The sequence below is a fragment of the Oncorhynchus masou genome, chromosome 24 (assembly GCF_036934945.1).
Source record: "Oncorhynchus masou masou isolate Uvic2021 chromosome 24, UVic_Omas_1.1, whole genome shotgun sequence".
In the NCBI taxonomy this organism is placed as follows: domain Eukaryota; kingdom Metazoa; phylum Chordata; class Actinopteri; order Salmoniformes; family Salmonidae; genus Oncorhynchus; species Oncorhynchus masou.
This window is the reverse complement of record NC_088235.1, coordinates 78,922,441-78,938,856: the sequence shown is the minus strand read 5'-3', so window position 1 is coordinate 78,938,856 and position 16,416 is coordinate 78,922,441.

The window sequence follows — 16,416 nt, the reverse complement described above, 5'->3', positions numbered from 1 at the left end:
CTAACATGGTCCAAGCACACCAAGACAGTTGTGAAGAGGGCACGACAAAACCTATTCCCCTTCAGGAAACTAAAAAGATTTGGCATGGGTCCTCAGATCCTCAAAAGGTTCTACAGCTGCACCTTCGAGAGCATCTGGTTGCATCACTGCCTGGTACGGCAACTGCTCGGCCTCCGACCGCAAGGCACTACTAAGGGTACGTACAGCCCAGTACATCCCTGGGGCCAAGCTTCCTGCCATCCGGGACCTCTATACCAGGATGTGTCAGAGGAAGGCCCTGAAACCACCCTAGTTATAGACTGTTCTCTCTGCTGCCGCACCAAGTCTAGGTCCATGAGGCTTAGCTTCTACCCCCAAGCCATAAGACTCCTGAACATCTAATCAAATGGATACCCAGACTATTTGCATTGCCCCCACACCCCCTATTTTACGCCGCTGCTACTCTCTGTTATTATCTATGCATCTACCTACATATACATGTTACCTCAAGTACAACTAATCGGTGCCCCCGCACATTGACTCTGTACCTGTACCCCCTGTTTATAGTCTCGCTATTGTTATTTTACTGATGCTCTTTAATGACTTGTTCCTTTTATTTCTTATTCTTATTCATATTGTAATGAAACAGGCAAGGAGCAGGTCTCGAACCCTCGTCCTTCTAGCCCAAGGTCCGGCGCGCGATCGACTGTGCTGCAAAAGCATGCTCGTGTGGCAGAGTCCGGGCTTATAAAGTCAGGGTCGTTACACTACTTCCTCCTTTCAAAGAGCGCATCCTCGCGCAAGCTTGCGACTCCACGTCTTACAGGAACACACTCACCGGGCACGCACTGTCTTGGATGCAAGGTCCGATCACTTATGACACCAATGTCAGGGAACAGGTCTCGAATCCTCGACCTTTGAGCCCGAGGTGAGGGCTCAAAGGTCGACGGGCAGTGTCGATTTCCGCGCTTATAAACCCAGGGTCGTTACAATATTATTTACCTGCATTGTTGGTTAGAGGCTTGTAAGTAAGCACTGTAAGGTCTACTACACCTGTTGTATTCGGCACGTTTGACTAATAAAACTTCATTTGATTTAATGAAATATACGTATTTTCGTAACACAAAACAATATCTCAATTTGTCCACAAGGTGGAGCCAAGTGTTCAGCAAACTGAAAGCTGTGGCTGAAACGGTACACGGTATGTGCAGAACACCGAGACATTTTATTATCTGGTAGACTGGAAGTCAAGTCATAATTTGTTGACCTGAAATAACTGTCCAAATGGAAAATAATATTAAAGTAATTGTAGTTTTTCATTAGAAAATCATTAGAAAGTACCATTGTTCGTTATATGTTGACTTGACCTCTGATTGTGGCATTGGAGCCATAGGCAGTAGGTTGAAGTAAATTATCACTAGATGGCAGTAGTTAGTTAGTTCAGTCTCTGATCACAACCTGCCTGCCTGCCCTGAATTTGACCTTCACACTTGTCACTGTGGGGTTTTAGTAGGATCATTGTTATTACTAAAATTAGACCTTTATACACGTTTCTACACCCACCAGTGTGCAGTGCAAATCTTTTTTTATTTTTTGTTGTAAAATTGTATTTTCTAACAATATAAAACATACATAAACAAAAGACAATAAACAGACTCAAACATCAATGACATCACACCTGCTCAGACCCACCTGTTCCTACCCCAACAATACACAGCATGTATGTCTCGCAACCACACTCCCACTCATCCTTCATCCCCTGGACCTTTCCAGTGCTTGTAACACAATGCCATATGGCCTCAAATGACGCTATTATGTTTCTCTCTGTAGCCCAAATTTGTTCAATATTTAAATAATAGATAATTTAACATAATATTTGATTCATCCACTGTCTTAACGATGAATAATCAATTGAGTTACAGTTTTTACCTCAAAGTTTTTTTCAAAATGATTGATGAGAAAAGTATGGTCCAGTCCATTGGGTATGGTCCAGTCCATTGGGTATGGTCCAGTCCATTGGGTATGGTCCAGTCCATTGGGTAATATGCAAATATATGGATTAAAAGTAAACTTACAATGCAAAACTGCAGTGCAGTAAAAAAAGAGAGATTGGGACTATGAGGTTCTATAAAGCATTTTTGGCAACATTTAGTTAGTGACACAAACTTTTTCTGTTCAATGTTCTTTACCTTTATAGTACTCTAAATACCCCCAATTCATGTTGATAAGTTCAAAAGAACACAAGATAAAGAAAATTGCTGACACCTTTCAAACTGATGAGGGTTCTGTACTTTAAAGCCAATTGTCTGAGAATCATCTTTTTGCAGATAGAACCTTATAGTCCCAAGCTCTTGATATCACTATGGCAATGGGCCACAGTGGCTGAATAAATATCATGAAAATATCTTACAGGTCTTCAAAAGATACATTCTATTTTTTATTTTTTTAGAACATCGTAATTGGGCTCAAACCCATTCCAGTCTTTGTAGTTACACAGAAAAACTGCAGTTCAGCCGAGTCATGCATCATTTCATACAGACTTTCAACCTTGAGTTCTTTCTTTGATATAAATGTTTTTATTCCCTAAAGCTTTTTACCAAAGCTTAGCAATTATAAGTCAACCTGTGAGGTGTCCCGATGTCAGAGCTGAACTGAACTAACGCTGCACTTAAGGGCATACCTGCCTCACAAGCACAGATAACCATTGCAGATATCTCAATTCATTTTAGAAATACATATTTTTTAAACTACATTTAAAACAACAATTGCAGTAGTAATTTAAATTACCAGGCAAATTCCAGCCAAAAAAAAGTATACTTTCACCTTCTGCGTTATCTCGGAATCTTTTATTCAGCAAATGCATTTGCTTCAGTGTGCTTTGGCCACACGGGTTTCAAAAGATGAGAGGAGTGGTATTGCCTCAGTCGGTCCACTAAATGGACTGCGCATGTGCTGTGATCCTCAAAGTATGGTTGAGATGATACTGTGGCCAATGTGGAGCGATGGCGCCACCTCACCTCCCTCCAGTTAATGATATACACCAGTGGGTGTAAGCCTGGGTGTCTGCTGCAGCCTGACAGACTGACTGACCGACCGCTTGGCTGGAGAGAGGACCCTGTCTCTATCCCTCCCTGCCTCTCTGCATTCCTACCTCTCTGCCTCCCTGCCTCTCTGCCTCCCTGCCTCCCTCCTTCTGCCCTTGACCTTGACTGTGAATTCTGGGATACCTTGCCACCCTACAGTGAGCAGCCACCCTGGTATCGCCACAATCTAAACAATAGAACCAGGCAATAAAATGGGCGGAGGGGGCCTAGGATTGTGAGAGTGGGGCGGGGACAGGGATGCTTGGTGGAGGCGCGGTTGCCATAGGTACCTGTAACTGTGCCAGAAAGGAGACAGACGAATTTGCATTTATTCAAATCATGCATGAATAATTTGCTATCCAGGCCTGGAATGCAGGCAGCAAACAATGACGGTTCACACATCCGCACCCCGGTTCTCTCTCCCCTCATATCCCATGGCTGTGTGGGAGAGGTGAGGAGGTTATACTAGGAGGTATGCAGGAATAAAAGCTGCTTGGAAATGCATCTGATTTGAATGTGTCAAGATAGAGGAAACATGTCTGGTTAATATCGTGTCCCACAGAATAATGCAACGGCTGTGGGTGCCTTTCCGGATGAGGGTGCATTGGGTCCACTGCGCTCCCTTGAAAATGCAGTCGGATTTTGACACATGCTACACTACCAGGTATAGACATGTAGGGATACAATGCAAAATGGAGCAATGTGGAACGGCGTATTGTTAACTTTGAGCCTATACCCAGAGCGTAGAGGCTCAGTAGAGGGGTCGAATATGGCTGCCCATCAGTGGAGACAGACAACCCTGTGGCACTGCAAAGGCATGCTGGGTAAAATCCTGTGCAGTCACTTTGATAGCCAGCCACTGTCAGGTTCAAAAGCAACGGCCACTCCTACAGTAGCTTTCATACATTCCACAGCATTAAAAACGCCTCGAAAAACATTATGGGGAACATAAATAGCCTTGTAAAGGAAGCCAGAAAAAAACTCTAAAACATCAAGAAGGACAGTGAGAAAAAATATCAAATCAAAATGCACAAGACAATAATGTCTCAGTCAAGAATGTGGGATAAATCCCTTCATTCATACAGGCGATATTCTCAAGTGCTATAAGATGTCACCTCCCCCACCTCAGCCCCAGCCCACTCCCCCACCTCAGCCCCAGCCCACTCTCCCACCTCAGCCCCAGCCCACTCTCCCACCTCAGCCCACTCTCCCTACCTCAGTCTTGTTAATTCTATAAGATACAGCATATTGCCACTTATCGGCTGGCAGCGTTGTAAAAGCACTGAGGTCACTGCATTACGGAGCTGCTGGGCTCAATACTTCCATTAGAGGGAGTGTTCAGGCTGCACTGGGCTTCACTCAATCAAATACAGCCTCCATACTGCTGTTCCAAGTGCAGGGGAGGGGTCACGCTCACAAATGGAAACTCCCTCACTGGTCTAGAACTAAGCACACATAAATCTAGTTATATACCCCCACTCATTCTCTACATTTTTATTTCTCTCTCTCTCTTTCTCTCCCTTTTCTCTCATCTCCCTCTGTCACGCGCACACGCACACACACACACACACACACACACACACACACACACACACACACACACACACACACACACACACACACACACACACACACACACACACACACACTTCAATAGGGCTCCTATTCCAAATTCCAACTTAAACTTGAAGCCCTTAGTGGAAGTATATCTATTTTCATAGTTAGAGTGTGAATACTAATGAAAATAAATGTAGTTCTTGAATTTGAATGTTTAATATAAATGACATTTTCCCCATAGAAGACATTTAACATGTAACTACATCTGTTTAATCCTGACATCCACTGGACTAAGAGCAAATGAGTTGCAGCTCCACAGAGCCTAAAGAATGAGAAGAGAAAACAGAAAGTAGAGATGAGACTGCAGCTGCTCCATATACTTCAATGACACTCCACCAATGGAAAACCAACACTGAGTGTACAAAACATTAGGAACACTAGCTCTTTCCATGACAGACTGACCAGGTGAATCCAGATGAAAGCTATGATCCCTTATTGATGTCACTTGTTAAATCCACTTCAGTCAGGGTAGATGAAGGGGAGGAGGCAGGTTAAGGAAGGATTTTTAAGCCTTGAGACAATTGAGACATGGATTGTGTATGTGTGCCATTCAGAGGGTGAATGGGCAAGACAAAATATTTAAGTGCCTTTGAACGGGGGATGATAGTAGGTGCCAGGCGCACCGGTTTGAGTGTGTCAAGAACTGTAATGCTGCTGGTTGTGTATCAAGAATGGTCCACCACCCAAAGAACATCCGGTCAACTTGACACAACTATGGGAAGCATTGGAGTCAAAATGGGCCGGCATCTCTATGGAACGCTTTCGACACCTTGTAGAGTCTATGGCCGACGAATTGAGGCTGTTCTGATGGGAAAAAGGGTTGCAAACCAATATTAGGATTGAGGTTTTGAAGGTTTTGAACACTCAGAGTAATGAGGAAAACACCTGTGTTTTTTCCCTCCATATTTCTGATTGCGTAAAAAATGTAAAGTCCCGTTTTTAATTCAGTATTGTGCATGAGATAAATAAATACACGTTGGGAAAGAAAATAAAAGCTTTTATTATATCACAATAAAATGCAACAATTTCATGACGTTCAGATCATTGAGGCTACTGCAGGAGTTGAGGTTAACTTCATGTCACTGCCTTTTCAAAAAGGAGGGGGAAAAGAAAACGATAAGAAATGATGTTGGGGTGCACGGCTCAGGAATGAAAAGTTCAACACATGCTTTAGCTGTGTGGCGGTGGCGTAAAGGAAACAGAATGAGTTGAAAGTCATTCATTCCCACTCGTACATTTACTGTTGATGGAGTAGCTTTGCATCTGATCTCACTTCCCTCCTCTCTCTTCCTTCCCAGTCTCTCTCCTTTCCCTGCCAGTCTCTCTCCCTTCCCTGCCAGTCTCTCTACCTTCCCTCCCAGTCTCTCTCCTTTCCCTCCCAGTCTCTCTCCCTTCCCTCCCAGTCTCTCTCCCTTCCCTCCCAGTCTCTCTCCCTTCCCTCCCAGTCTCTCTCCCTTCCCTCCCAGTCTCTCTCCCTTCCCTCCCAGTCTCTTTCCTTTCCCTCCCAGTCTCTCTCCCTTCCCTCCCAGTCTCTCTCCCTTCCCTCCCAGTCTCTCTCCCTTCCCTCCCAGTCTCTCTCCCTTCCCTCCCAGTCTCTCTCCCTTCCCTCCCAGTCTCTTTCCTTCCCTCCCAGTCTCTCTCCTTTCCCTCCCAGTCTCTCTCCCTTTCCCCTCCCAGTCTCTCTCCTCTTTCCCTCCCAGTCTCTCTCCTTTCCCTCCCAGTCTCTCTCCTTTCCCTCCCAGTCTCTCTCCCTTCCCTCCCAGTCTCTCTCCCTTCCCTCCCAGTCTCTCTCCTTTCCCTCCCAGTCTCTCTCCTTTCCCTCCCAGTCTCTCTCCTTTCCCTCCCAGTCTCTCTCCTTTCCCTCCCAGTCTCTCTCCTTTCCCTCCCAGTCTCTCTCCTTTCCCTCCCAGTCTCTCTCCCTTCCCTCCCAGTCTCTCTCCTTTCCCTCCCAGTCTCTCTCCCTTCCCTCCCAGTCTCTCTCCCTTCCCTCCCAGTCTCTCTCCCTTCCCTCCCAGTCTCTCTCCCTTCTCCCAGTCTCTCCCTTCCCTCCCAGTCTCTTTCCCTCCCCTTACCTTCCTCCCAGTCTCTCTCCCTTCCCTCCCAGTCTCTCTCCTTTCCCTCCCAGTCTCTCTCCTTTCCCTCCCAGTCTCTCTACCTTCCCTCCCAGTCTCTCTCCCTTCCCTCCCTCTCTCCCTTCCTCCCAGTCTCTCTCCCTTCCCTCCCAGTCTCTCTCCCTTCCCTCCCAGTCTCTCTCCCTTCCCTCCCAGTCTCTCTCCTTCCCTCCCAGTCTCTCTCCCTTCCCTCCCAGTCTCTCTCCCTTCCCTCCCAGTCTCTCTCCCTTCCCTCCCAGTCTCTCTCCCTTCCCTCCCAGTCTCTCTCCCTTCCCTCCCAGTCTCTCTCCCTTCCCTCCCAGTCTCTCTCCCTTCCCTCCCAGTCTCTCTCCCTTCCCTCCCAGTCTCTCTCCTCCCTCCCAGTCTCTATCCTTTCCTCCCAGTCTCTATCCTCTCCCAGTCTCTCTCCCTTCCCTCCCAGTCTCTCTCCTTCCCTCCCAGTCTCTCTCCTTTCCCTCCCAGTCTCTCTCCTTTCCCTCCAGTCTCTCTCCCTTCCCTCCCAGTCTCTCTCCCTTCCTCTTCCCTTCCCTCCCAGTCTCTCCTTCCCTTCTCCCTCCCAGTCTCTCTCCCTTCCCTCCCACTCTCTCCCTTCCCTCCCAGTCTCTCTCCCTTCCCTCCCAGTCTCTCTCCCTTCCCTCCCAGTCTCTCTCCCTTCCCTCCCAGTCTCTCTCCCTCTCTCCTTTCAGTCACTCTCCCCTCCAGACTCTACTCTACTATGAAATGCTGGTGCACCATTGTTTCCCCACATACCCCTGTGTCTCTGTTGACATGCCGTGGACACAGAGTATAGACAGAGGCGGATTCCTCAGCAATGTGTGGGGCTCTGCCCTGCCTACTGCATTAAGACGGGGCTCATTTTAAACAGCCATGTATTTTCCAAGGGGGATGGTCGATGCGTCGGACAGACTTTGCATGAGAAAAGCCAGGGTCCTGTGAACCTTCTGCTCCCTGCGTCGACATTCAATAGCTTCATGGTTAGCATGACAAACTGTGCCTCCAAGTTCTCAGACTTTCCTGAACACACCCCCATCCCCCACTTCACACTCCTCGAGCCCCTCTTGTCGCTCTCCTGCACCCCACTTGCACCTCCTTGCACATCCTTGCAGCCTCTGGGCTGAGCTTGTTCTTTTCATTAGTTGTCTGGGCCAACAAGTCCATAGAGTTAGGGAGGTGACCCCTGAACTCAGAGCAGTCCCATAGATACAGTAGCTAGTACACAGAATTACCCCCCATGAAAATAGAAATAACAGCACAGGAAATTAAATGTATTCAGTACAACTTCACAATATAAGATTTGGGATTGTAAGAATTTAAACATTTTCAAAATCATGAGCGATAAAATGTATTCAGTAAATTAACTTGTACTATAAAAACATGAAGGAAAGAAGGAACAGAATTGTTTTCGATGGAAAGCTGTGTCCTGGTCTGGAAACAAAATAGACAGATTTTCTTGCAAATGACCACAAATTGATATCAGTGCAATTTACCCTGAAGCTGGCAGTGAGTTGCGCACCTTACCTCTCTGGACCTGTACAGTAGCACTGTGAACATTACTGACCCTACAAAACATTATGAACCCCGGCACTTTCCATTACAGACTGACGAGGTGAATCCAGGTGAAAGCTATTATCCTTTTTGATATCACTTGTTAAATCCACTTCAAACAGTGTAGATAAAAGGGAGGTTAAAGAAGGATTTTTACGCCTTGAGACAATTGAGACATGGATTGTGTATGTGTGCCATTCAGAGGGTGAATGGGCAAGTGTTACGTTCCCCAGTTTCTGTGTTGTTGTGGGTTTGTATGTGTGTGCCTATTTCAGGAAATGGAATTCTGGATTCCTCAAGCAGCTGATTGGTCGGCCCCATCGATGATTGGAGCTCTGAACCCTCCCTCTCGTCAGGGGAAACAGCTGTCTTCAATTACCAACTCCTTCTACAGCTGGATAAAAGCCAGTGTTCCTTTGTCAGGAGGAGGGAGCGTCTTTGATATCCTGTGTTAGTTATTGGTCAGTGAAAGTTTTGTTGAAAGTATTTTGTAAGTGCTGTTTTTGAGGTATGTGTGTGCCAATAGGACTTAGTGTTTTTGATTATTGAAATTGTTTACTTTAATTATTTTTTTAAAATGTATTTGTTCTGGGGGGGGGATCACCTTGGGAGTGTTTAGGCAAGAGGCCTACGGGTATACATAACCCTTAGTATTTACTGTCTAAGCACACTAGGTAAGACCTGGGTGGACCACCCCATGTATTTTGGTTAGTGCACCAGGAGGTGATAAAAGATTAGGGAATGAGTTGGTATGCAGGTAAGGTAGGAGAGAGGACTTTTACTTTTCTTTGCTTTGGTTCCGTCCAGGCCATTTTCCCCACCTTACCGTGTTAAGGAATAATAAATTCCCTGGAAACTGTATTTTTCTCTGCCCCTCGTCCTTTCCTCCGACCACGTACCTTTTTCACTCCACGGGGAGTTGATTTGTAGCAGGGTGTTGCGTTCCCTCCGCCAAGAGACAAGACAAAAAATGTAAGTGCTTTTGAACGGGGTATGGTAGTAGATGCCAGGCACACCGGTGTGTGTCAAGAACTACAACCCTGCTGGGATTTTCATGCTCAACAGTTTCCTGTGTGTATCAAGAATGGTCCACCAGCCAACTTGACACAACTGTGGGAGAAATTAGAGTCAAAATGGGCCAGCATCCCTGTGGAAGGCTTTTGACAACTGTGGAGGTCATGCCCTGACGAACTGAGCCTGTTCTGAGGGCAAACTAGGGGGTGCAACTAAATATTAGGCAGGTATATTCAACTCAATATGTTTAGTATACGCGGTGTTAATAAATATATACACAATTACTGTGCGAGGCACTTCATTTGGATCCTTAATGAGTCCATTGTGTGGTGTTTTTTTAAAATAGCCGTTTTGATAAAGACTACAAAGGTTTGTACAGATGCCAGTCTGTTTGTTGTAAACATGGGACATTTTGCAGGGAAGGAAATCACTTTTCTGGAGCACGTATCCTACACTCAAAAGTTGCCATCTAGAACCAAAAAGGGTTCCTTGGCTGTCCACAGAACCATTTGAAGATCACTTCTGGGTTCCGTGTAGAACCCTTTCTATAGATGGTTTTACACGGAACCCAGAGGGTTCTTCTACCTGGAACCAAAAACGGTTCTCCTATTGGGAAGGCCAAAAAACTATTTTGATTCTATCAGTGCACTAAACTAAACACATCATAAAAATACCCTGCTGGGCAGAATGGGATAACGTCCCCTAAAGAACCAGTGCCTCTCCTCTATTCTGTAATTATAAACATGACAGTGTCATTTTATCTGTGAAACCACAATACACTGTGGCTATTATGCCAACATCTCATGGCTTAAACAGCTACATGGTTGTATAATGTGCCCCCCCCCCCCCACACACACAAAAAAACACGTTACTTTGAAATAGATGAAGTACATGTTGTGGTGTTAGTAATTGATAACTGACATTGATTGTTACAGTAGAGAGAATGATCTGTTTCCTTACAATGTCATTTTGTAATTTGATTATTCTTTAGTTCCTCTGGTTAATTCATTTTTCCATATTTATATTCATACAGTTTTAAAGAGATCCTGCAAAAAACATGTTGCTTTATTATACATGTACAGAGATCAGTCATGTGAGCATGTGAGCTAATTCAACCAATCAGAGGCAGGTGTACAAAGAAAATGGATGCTCAAAATTAGCACTTATTATCCAAACAGAAATACACAGGAAACATGGCATGACCCATATCTAAGGCAACAACATGTGGCAATTGGAAACTGTTAATTCGCTTTTCTGAGATATACACATTTGTATTTGAGGAACATTATGACATACATTTAGATGTGATGCATTTCCTACTCATAAACTTCAGGAATATACATTTTGAACATTTTTAATAGAATATTTATCAGTCAAAATTAAAGAAATTGTCTGTACCTGAGCATTTAGCCTCCTTTTCCCTCCCTCAATAGTCTGAATATAGCATACATTATTCCCTTTAATACTCTGAATATAGCATACATTATTCCTTTTAATACTCTGAATATAGCATACATTATTCCTTTTAATACTCTGAATATAGCATACATTATTCCCTTTAATACTCTGAATATAGCATACATTATTCATTTTAATACTCTGAATATAGCATACATTATTCATTTTAATACTCTGAATATAGCATACATTATTCCTTTTAATACTCTGAATATAGCATACATTATTCATTTTAATACTCTGAATATAGCATACATTATTCCTTTTAATACTCTGAATATAGCATACATTATTCATTTTAATACTCTGAATATAGCATACATTATTCCTTTTAATACTCTGAATATAGCATACATTATTCCTTTTAATACTCTGAATATAGCATACATTATTCCAATAAACAAGAGGAATTGAACGGTCATGTTGAATAATATTTAATCTAATCATTGATAGGATCTTCTAAAAAATAATTATGTTAAAGGAAATTGTTAAATAAAATGCCCTGTGTTATTCTTTTGACTCTTTTATTTGCTGTAACTGGTAATGAATGACATAGGCATGCATTGTATACTGCTCTGTCATTGTAAAGGTTCTTTGTGTCAGTAATGTTTGGGGTTGTTAGGCACCACACTTTGCCTACAAACAAACTACCACTACTAACTGACCAACAGTGCCTCAATTAAAGGACAATGGCTGACCTCTATCCCTTTGATTAGAGCCTATAGGACTCTACTTTTACTTTCCTGCAGGGAGGAACTGATTGCTGTCATAGAATGTCATTCTTGTGTCAGTAGCAGCTATAGGATCAGTGCATATGATACACCATAGTAAATGGGAAAATAATGGGGAAATTAATTCAAATAGAATACAACATTTGGTTAAGGAGATTTCGTTCACAGGGTTTGTCTGGTCGCACATTTTGCGGTCCAGGTAGGTGAAATTCATAGAAAAAATAGAGAATTATGGAATTTAGATTTTTCCACATTAGGGAGATATGACTCACAATAAATTTAAAAACAACTCAAACATACAGCAATTGTAATCCAGGGACAGACATCAACGTTGGGTCTTTGTGGTATAAGTAGTTTGCAAAAAACTCTGGAGTGTTTAGTGTAACTGTGGCGTCACTGAAATGTACCGTTCATCTGAATATAACTGAACATATGAAATACATTTAAGCCATTTCCTGGTCCAACGCTCTTAACTGCTAGGCAACCTGCCATCCCTTACAATAAACAAATAGGCCTATAGGTTCTCTAGAACCATAGTCAAAATATCTTGAATATACTTCAATTGAATAGCCGATTCCCCTTAAAGTTTGCCAACATCAACTTTATCACTAGATGGGAAATAAAACCTGTTGCCAAGAGACCTCAGAACTGTAGTGGATAGTGTTGACCGAGGGTTGTGTTTTAATTCCCTCACCATGTGACGCGATACAGCAAATGTCAAAACAGTGCATTCGGAAAGTATTCAGACCCTTTGACTATTTCCACATTTTGTTACGTTACAGCCTTATTCTAAAATTGATTAAATAGTATTAGGTGCAGAGCCCCTACACACAAATACCCCATAATGACAAAGCAAAAACAGTTTTTTTTTAAAGTTTGCAAATTTAATACAAATTTATAAAATGGTTTTCAGACCCTTTCCTCAGTACTTTGTTGACGCATATTTGGCAGCGATTACAGCCTTGAGTCTTCTTGGGTATGGCACTACAAAATTGGCACACCTGTATTTGGGGAGTTTCTCCCATTCTTCTCTGCAGATCCACTCAAGCTCTGTCAGGTTGGATAAGGATCATCGATGCACAGAAATTTTCAGGTCTCTCCAGAGATGTTAGATCAGGTTCAAGTCTGGGCTCCGGCTGAGCCACTCAAAGACATTCAGATACTTGTCCCAAAGTCACTCCTGTGTTGTCTTGGCTGTGTGCTTAGGGTTGATGTCCTGTTGGAGGGTGAACATTTGCCCAGTCTGAGGTCCTGAGCGCTCTGGAGCAGGTTTTCATCAAGGATCTCTCTGTACTTTGCTCCATTCATCTTTCCCTCAATCATGACTAGTCTCCCAGTCCCTGCCGCTGAAAAAATCCCCACAGCATGATGCTGCCACCACCATGCTTCACCATAAGGATTGTGCCAGGTTGTGCCTAAACGATATCATAACCACCATAGATAAAAGACAGTACTGTGCAGCCATCTTCATCGACCTGGCCAAGGCTTTCGATTCTGTCAATCACTGTATTCTTATCGGCAGACTCAGCAGCCTTGGTTTCTCTAATGACTGCCTTGCCTGGTTCACTAACTACTTCTAAGATAGAGTTCAGTGTGTCAACTCAGAGGGCCTGTTGTCTGGACCACTGGCAGTCTCTATGGGGGAGCCACAGGGTTCAAATCTCGGGCCGACTCTTTTTTTCTGTATATATCAATGATGTCGCTCTTGCTGCGGGTGATTCCTTGATCCACCTCTACACAGACGACACTTTTCTGTATACATCTGGCCCTTCTCTGGACACTGTTTTAACAAACCTCCAAACGAGCTTCAACACCATACAACACTCCTTCCGTGGCCTCCAACTGCTCTTAAGTACTAGTTAAACGAAATGCATGCTCTTCAACCGATCGCTGGCGCACCCGCCTGCCCGGCTAGCATCACTACTCTGGACGGTTCTGACTTAGAATATGTAGACAACTATAAATACCTAGGTGTCTAGCTAGACTGTAAATTCTCCTTCCAGACTCACATTAAGCATCTCCAATCCAAAGTTAAGTCTAGAATCGGCTTCCTATTTCACAACAAAGCATCCTTCACTCATGCTGCCAAACATACCCTCGTAAAACTGATTATCCTACCAATCCTTGACTTGGGCAATGTCATTTACAAAATAAGCTCCAACACTCTACTCAGCAAATTGGATTCAGTCTATCACAGTGCCATCCCATTTTGTCACCAAAGCCCCATATACTACCCACCACTGCAACCTGTATGCTCTCGTTGGCTGGTCCTCGCTACATATTCGTCGCCAAACCCACTGGCTCCAGGTCATCTATAAGTCTTTGCTCGGTAAAGCTCTGCCTTATCTCAGCTCACTGGTCACCATAGCAACACCCACCCGTAGCACGTGCTCCAGACGGTATATTTCACTGGTCATCCCCAAAGCCAACACCTCCTTTGGCCCCCTTTCCTTCCAGTTCTCTGCTGCCAATGACTGGAACCAATTGCAAAAATCACTGAACTTGGACACATATCTCCCTCACTAACTTTAAGCGTCAGCTGTCAGAGCAGCTCAGTCAGATCGCTGCAGCTGTACACAGCCCATCTGTAAATAGCCCATCCAACCAACTACCTACCTCATCCCCATATTTGTTTTTTATTTTTCTGTTCTTTTGCAACAGTATTTCTACTTGCACATTCTCATCTGCACACATATCACCCCAGTGTTAATTTCTAAATTGTAATTACTTCACCACTATTGGCCTATTTATTGCCTTACCTCCTTACTTCATTTGCACACACTGTATACAGATTTTTCTATTGTGTTATTGACTGTACAGTACGTTTGTTTATCCCATGTGTAACTGTGTTGTTTTTGTCGCACTGCTTTGCTTTATCTTGGCCAGTTCGCAGTTGTAAATGAGAACTTGTTCTCAGCTGGCCTCCCTGGTTAAATAAAGGTTAAATAAAAAATAAAAAAGGTTTCCGCCAGATAACACAATAGAAAAATCTGTATACAGTGGCATCCAGAGAATCTCATTTCTCCTGGTCTGAGAGTCCTTTTGGTGCCTTTTGGCAAACTCCAAGCGTGCTGTTATGTGCCTTTTACTGAGGAGTGACATCCGTCTGGCCACTCTACCATAAAGCCTGATTGGTGGAGTGCTGCAGAGATGGTTGTCCTTCTGGAAGGTTCTCCGATCTCCATAGAGGAACTCTGGAGCTCTGTCAGAGTGGCCATCAGTTCTTGGTCACCTTCCTGACCAAGGCCCTTCTCCCCCGATTGCTCAGTTTTGCCGGGCAGCCAGCTCTAAGAAGAGTCTTCATGTTTCCAAACGTCTTCCATTTAAGAATGATGGAGGCCCCTGTGTTCTTGGGGACCTTCAGACATTTTTTGGTACCCTTCCCCAGATCTGTGCCTCCACACAATTCTGTCTCAGAGCTCTATGGACAATTCCTTTGACCTCACGGCTTGATTTTTGCTGTGGGACCTTATATAGACAAGTGTGTGCCTTTCCAAATCATGTCCAATCAATTGAATTTACCAAGTTGTTGAAACAAGGATGATCAATGGAAACAGGATGGACCTGAGCTCAATTTCGAGTCTCATTTCAAAGGGTCTGAATTCTTGTGTAAATAAGGTATTGCTGCTTTTTCGTTTTTATACATTTGCAAAACGTTCTAAAAACCTGTTTTCGCTTTGTCATTATGGGGTATTGTGTGTAGATTGACGAGGAAAAAAACATTAATTTTACCTATTTTAGAATACGGCTGTAACATAAAACAGTTTGGAAAAAGGCAAGAGGTCTAAATACTTTCCGAGTGTTTTTCACATGTTTGGCCTGATGACCCCTTTTCGGCTCTCAGGGACAGCGACATTGAGAAGCCTGGCCAAACTCCCAATGGTAGTCTGGACAGAGGATAGGGTGAGGTCTGCGCAGTTTGTGTGTGTTTCCACCCAGGGAGGGGGTCACTCCTATAATCTCCAGAGCAGTGTTTAAGAAAGTGTCTTGTACGGTTGGGTTTATCCCTGGTGAGAGTGAGGGAATCTGTCCAGCTCAATAAGCATGTATATCAGGCCATCTCACAGCTCACTGGACTCTCCCTGGGTGGGCCCTGGTCAATACCACCACTGCTGACTGGCCGGGCAGAATGGGATAATCTCCTCCTTTCTTTCAGGCCAGGGCCCAGGGCCTCCCCTCCTGGCTTGGCCCTAATTTCAGGTCATTACCAGTCAGGGCGAGGCAGGGGCTAGGCGGGCAGCCCAGTGCAGGGAACAGAGAGCCCATTTCAGCCAGAGCACTGAAGCGCACTGGGGGTTTTGGGGCATCGCATGAACCGGCTGTTGTGGGAAAACAATAGGAGGCGTGATCACCAAAAAACAAGGCCTGTGTGTGGCTCCTTCTTCCGCTCCAGCAGCTTCCTTCCACACCCCCTTTGCTCTCATACACAGGGACCTAATTGGCACCAAAGACGTAGGCCACTTGGTTTAACTTTCTCCTTTCTGGTCCTTCAGGATAACTCTGAGATGATCTGAATAGCTGTTGCAAATGTTGGACCTCCTGTGTGAAATTACCCATGTTCATATTGTATACAGATGTAGGATCATAATTTGATCACTCTTTTGTTGATGAGAATTTTCCTGCACTGCTTCTAAAGTTTGTAGTTTCCACTTTGATTTGACCTAACATTACATGTTTCAACCCCTACAAAAATGTTGTGTTCAATTATAATCCACATAATAATTTCCTGTTGCTGCAGCATTATTTTCTTGCTGTAGCAAACTGTCTCAAATTAAAATCCTACATCGGTACCTACAATATGCAGTGTATGGTCAATTTCATTTGATTAATTTAAATGGAAAAACAAAAATAAAACTACTGAGGCAGCTTTTCTTTTTT